This window comes from Gorilla gorilla, chromosome 13, assembly GCF_029281585.2.
Source record: "Gorilla gorilla gorilla isolate KB3781 chromosome 13, NHGRI_mGorGor1-v2.1_pri, whole genome shotgun sequence".
In the NCBI taxonomy this organism is placed as follows: Eukaryota; Metazoa; Chordata; class Mammalia; order Primates; family Hominidae; genus Gorilla; species Gorilla gorilla.
In genome coordinates this window covers 16,913,280-16,919,279 of record NC_073237.2, presented here as the reverse complement: position 1 = coordinate 16,919,279, position 6,000 = coordinate 16,913,280, and the positions used below count along the sequence as shown (strand labels likewise).

Here is a 6,000-nt window from a genome sequence, read left to right as displayed (position 1 = left end):
GATCTAAATGTCATCAGTGGATAAATGGATAAATAATATATGGTATATATAATTAAAGGCATACTATTCAGCCTTAGAGGAGATGCTGTCACTCGAGATAATATGGACGAACCTGGAGAACATTATGCTAAGTGAAATAAGCCAGGCGTAGAAAGACAAATACTGCATGTCTCACTTATTTGTGGAATCTAAAAAAGTCAAATTCATAGAAGCAGAGAGTAGAATGGTGGTTACCAGGGGCTGGGGAGACAAAACTTGGGGGATTGTGAAGATGTTGGTTTTTACTTTATGATTATTGTTATTTTTTTAGATGGAGTTTTGTTCTTGTTGCTCGGGCTGGAGTGCAATGGTGCGATCTCAGCTCACTGCAACCTCTGCCACCCAGGTTCAAGCGATTCTTCTGCCTCAGCCTCCCGAGTAGCTGGGATTACAGGTGCATGCCACCACACCTGGCTAATGTTTTGTAATTTTTAGTAGAGATGGGGCTTCACCATGTGATCCACCTGCCTCAACCTCCCAAAGTGCTGGGATTACAGGTGTGAGCCACTGTGCCCAGCCTGAGTTGTTGATTAAAGGATGCAAGATTTCAGTTAGACAGGAAGAATAAGTTCAGGAAATTTATTGTACAACATAGTGACCACAGTTAATAATCATGTATACTTGAAAATTGCTGAGACAGTAGATTTTAAATGTTCTCACACAAAAATATGTGGAGTAATGCATATGTTAATTAGCTTGATTTAGCCATTTCACAATGTTTACGTATATCAAAACATCATGTTGTATACCATAAATATATTGGTTTTTATTTGTTAATTTAAAAATAAAAAAGATCAGCCTTAAATAAAAGTACTCTGATATTCTAAAATTAAAGACTGTTTGTATTTTGAGAGATATAAACTGGCAAACCAAAAATAAAGAAATCCAAATACTAGTAAAACAAGGGAAAATATGCTCAACCTTCCTTAGTTCTTTTTTCCTACTTTCTTCCCTTCCTTATCCTCTCCCTATCTCCTACCCTTCCTCCTCTCCTCTTTCCTTTCTCCTTCCCTTCTTTCAGTCTTGGAGCTAATATTTAAAAATGCTAACAATTATTAATACACATTAATAGCAATACGTATCTTGTTCTTGTACTTTATGTATATTTACATATCTTTAGAAATGGAGAAATAAAAAGGAAAATGTTATTACCTGTGCCTCCTTTACAGTGAATCGCTACGATGTTTTCAAGATCTTGAGCCATCCACTCATTTACTTCCTTGGTGAAAACCACCATCTGACTGATTTCAAGTTTAAGATTTTTAGTTAAAATATTTTCAAAAAATCAAGCCCAATATATTTAGCCCTCTTCTGATAGTCAATTTAGCATAAAACTTACTGTAGAGTGGGGACATTATGATCATCAATCATGATTCTAACGACCCTATTATGGAAGTGCTTAGGATCATAAACTCTTTCACCTAAAATAAATAACATGTATGTCATATCTCTATAGGGAATAACATGATAAATGAGGAAGTTATGAATAAGTTAACATATCTTATTAGAATTCCTTATCTATCTTCAAAAAGAGCTTTCCAAGTTGCTCCTGTCACTCTAAAATAAACGCAAGCGTTTCAAAAATGTAAGGATGGTAGTGGTTTATCCATCTCATATAACCTAAACTCAACTTATTTTTGTTTAATAGGTATAATTTTTAACTTTCTAGCAGACTATTCATTATATTATTTCAGGGTAGTTAGAAACCACACGAGGCAAATGTAGCTGACCAGAATGTTTGCCCCCTGAAAATGTCTATTGAGTATACAGGTAGAGGAAAAAATCAAGAGAGACAGGGTATTAAACTGGGTTACAACCTATTTTCTACAGTTTTTTGCTTTTTTCCCATCTAGACCCTTGCTCTCATCACATGCCACTGCTGATGGGTCAGAAGACTCATTTGTTAAATTGTCTATGTCCTCATAATGCAATCTGGCAAGAAAAACAGAAAGATTTTCCTAAACCTAATATCGCTAGAACAGATCTTCCCTAAAATGGTTTGCTTCCACTGCAGCCTCATTGGTCCTGCCAAAGCCACATCCTTCATATGGTACTTTGTGCTGCTGGGCTAACTCCTTCTACTAAATGGGGCCAGTCCAAGATGGGGATTTTTAAATTCATTCCTTGCCACTACCAAATACTTATGATTAAATGCAATCTAAAAAACAAAATCATCTTCTTACGTGCAGTAATCTGTTTTCTATCTACAGTAGCAAAATATAGAGTAATGTACATACTGCATAGATTGTAGACTCGATAGTGCTTTCGGTGTTTCTTATCTAGAAACCACACAACTTCCTAAAAAAGACAAACACATATCTTACATATTTACATGGCACCAACATAAGCTATTTCCTAGGGGGAACCTAAAATGGTTATTACTTTTATTAATTTGTCTCTCATTAGCATCTTCTAGGGAAGATTCAGGGAATAAGAGGGTATGCAAATTTCAAGTTCTAATCCACTGTGATTTTTCAAATAGTCCACAAGTATGTTTGCCTACTCAGATGAGTCTCTATTGTAAATACACACTGTTTAAAGCTATCAGATAAGTAAATTAGCTGGTTAACTAACTTTAATTTGTTCTAAATCATTAATTCACAGTTAATATGGTTCTTGTTTAAATCTAATTCATATTCGTTCTTATTTAAATTTAATTGTGAATAGATACATCTTTAGAGAGTGATCTGCATATTACAGTCTATCTAAGCACCATGTAAACAAATAAATGCAAAAAGTATATAGTATGATTGTGTGTATGTGTGATAGAAAAAGATAAACATATCAAATTTTAAATAACTGGTAACAATATGGAGACTTTTTTGGCTCATTTGTTCTCTTTATTTTTTTAAATGAAGATATATGTGTACCTATAAGTGTGTGTGTATATATATATGTATATATGTATAACCTTTAAAATGAAAAACAAATAGTAGTTATAATTTAAAATACAATCAATACCACTATATGAATCCAACTTTCAGTAAATACATCTTTCTGAAACATACACACACATACGTATATATCTCTGTGCAACAACAAAAATAACACAAAATTTTAAAACTGATTAGTATGGTACCCTCAGAGCAATGTTTACTGGCTTAATATTGAGAAAAATAAAATGAAGGTATCAAAGTCATCCATTTATTAAACTGGCTATCTCTGTTAAGAGGAAATAATAAGTCAAAAAGATGAACACTCTGAATCTGCATAGTGGGGGAGGCAAGGATAAATAGTTTTATATACTTCAGGTGTATCCTCCCCCCAGGTGATGGCTTTGTTCTTATCAATCTCTATGTTAAGATAATCCAATGGCCTGACCTGTCTTCCACCTGAAGAGACCATGGAGATTAGGCTCAGTCTTGTGCTTGCTTCCCTTTTCCACGGTGTGGCACTGGGCACACTTCTGAACAAAAATTTTCTTGCCTTTCTCAGCATCACCCATATTTAATTCTCTCTTTCATCACTGGCACTACAAAGGTTCCCGCTCAGAAGCCAGATGTCCCGCTCTATGTACCATATTTTCTTTATCTAATCTATCATCGACTGGCATTTAGGTTGATTCCATGTCTTTGCTCTTGTGAATACTGCTGCAATGAACATACGTGTGCATGCATGTATTTTTATAAGACAATGATTTATATTCCTTTGGGTATATACCCCATAATGGGATTGCTGGGTCTGATGGTATTTCTGCCTCTAGGTCTTTGAGGAATTGCCACACTGTCTTCCACATGGCTTGAACTAATTTACACACCCACCAACAGCATTTCTTTTTCTCTGCAACCTTCCCAGCATCTGTTATTTTTTGGCTTTTTAATAGTAGCCATTCTGACTGGCATGAGATGGTATCTCATTGTGGTTTTGTTTGCATTTCTTTAATGATCAGTGATGTTGAGTTTTTTTTCATATTTTTGTTGACTGCATGCATGTCTCTTTTGGGAAGTGTCTGTTCAGATCCTCTGCCCACTTTTTAATGGGGTTGTGTTTTTCTTGTAAATTTAGGTTCCTCATAGACTCTGAAGGAGATATTACCAGTGAAGCCTGAGAAACAGCAAAGATGGCAGCCAGCTCCTTCCTTTGGAAGCTCCATCCCAGGGGGATACTGACCTGTAGCCAGCCCGCACATACCTGCAAGAGGTGGCTGGAGACCCCTGTTGGGCATTCTCACCCAGTCAGGAGGCATGGGATCAGGGACCCATCCAAAAAAACAGTCTGGCTGCTTTGGGGTAGAGCAGGTGTGCTGCACTGTGAGGGATCCTTCCTCCTCCGGACCACCTGTATTCTCCAAAGCCAGCAGGTTGGAGTGGCTGAGTTGACCAAACTGCAGAGGTGGCAGCTGCCCCTCCCACCAGGAGCTCCATTTCAGGGAGAGATCAAAGCTCTGTCCATAGAACCGTTGCTGGAGTGGTTAAAGCCCCTACAGGGATTCCTGCCCAGTGAAGAGGAATGGATTGGGGTCCTGCTTAAAGAGGCAGTCTGGTCATGATCTGGCAAGCCAGCTGTGCTGTGTCGTGGGGAACTCTTCCTTGTCCCGACTGTCTGTATTCTCCATAGCTGGCAGGCTGGAGTGGCTGAGTCTATGAACCACAGTGATGCTGGCTGCCTCTCCCCACCTCCCCGGGAACTCAGACCCATCTGAGGTGGATTCCAACCTGCTGCTGTTGGCAGGCTAGGATTCCAAGCCAGTGGGTCTTAACTTGTGAGGTGTCAAGGAAATGGGGCCTGCAGAATGATGCTGCCTGGCTCCCTGGATTCAGCCCCCTTCCCAGAGATACGTATGGACAGATTTCCCACTGTGTTGAAGATCCCCGGGGCTAGAGTGTGTAAAACTCCTGGGTTTCTGTGTGTGCCTGAGCAGCTGATGTGCCCAGACTCCATCCAGGTCTGTGTATCAGACCCACAGCCCTGGTGGCATGGGCTCACAAGGGGATCTCTTGATCCACGGCTTGCAAAGATCCATGAGAGAAACACGGTTTCCCGGGCAGGACTGCACACTCACTCACTGCTTCCCTTGGCTGGGAGTGGGGTTCCTTTGGCTCCATGCCGCCCCCGGCTGGGCCGTCGCACCCCCTGCCTGCTTGTCTTCATTCTCCATTGGTCAACCTGTTCATCCAGTCAGTCCCAATGTGAGAACCTGGTTATCTCAGTTGAAGGTGCTGAATTCCCTCACCCCTTTTCATTCTTCGTGAGCACTGCAGACTGCAGCTGCTTCTAATTGGCCATCTTGCATCACTCTAAACATTTCTTTTTTAGCCCTAGTTCTTAATTCCTATAGCCCTTGGTTTATCACTAGTTTCTTGATAAAACAATCCGTCCACGTTCTCTAGTCATGGGATGATGACTCAGGCCAGGTATCCAGGACATTTTCTGGGAAGTAGCTGAACTTGCAGCCCTGTCCTGTTCAGAACTGAGCTAACGCACTGCAGAGAGGTACTCCTTCCACCTCTCGGCAACTGATAGCAGCCCTAGATAGTTAGACTTTTATTGAGGTATAATAACTATTGTAAATTACATAAAATTAAACAATGATCCTTTCAAGCTGGCATTTCACAGTAAACAGCATTATATGTTTGAAATTAATTTAGTCATCCACAGAGCCTAAAGCAATATGCCCCGACTATAATTTAGGATCTCAACCTAAGAAAACACATTTTGGGTTATGGCATCCCCATCTTTCTTCCCTATGGTAGACTATCAAAAACGGCCACAATTCTTTATAATTCCTTCCATCAAGAGTTGGAGTTTATTTTCTACTCCTTGAATCCAGACTGGTAGTGTAATTTGCATTGTCCAATAAAATGGGGTAGAATTAATATATAATTTTGAGCCTGGGCCTGAAGAGGATTTGCATTGTTTTGTTGCCGCTCCTCAGACTCTTGCCTCTGCCATCATGTGAACAGGCCTGAAGTAGCCTACTGGAGAACGAGAGACCACATGGGGCCATTCAGCCAAGTCAGG

The 6,000-nt window shown here is 39.8% G+C and overlaps 1 pseudogene; it reads right to left on the bottom strand.

Moving 5' to 3' along the window:
- Positions 1–1,017: 1,017 nt before the first annotated feature.
- Positions 1,018–6,000, bottom strand: part of LOC129524469 (putative tyrosine-protein phosphatase TPTE) — a 40,033-nt pseudogene continuing 35,050 nt past the window's right edge.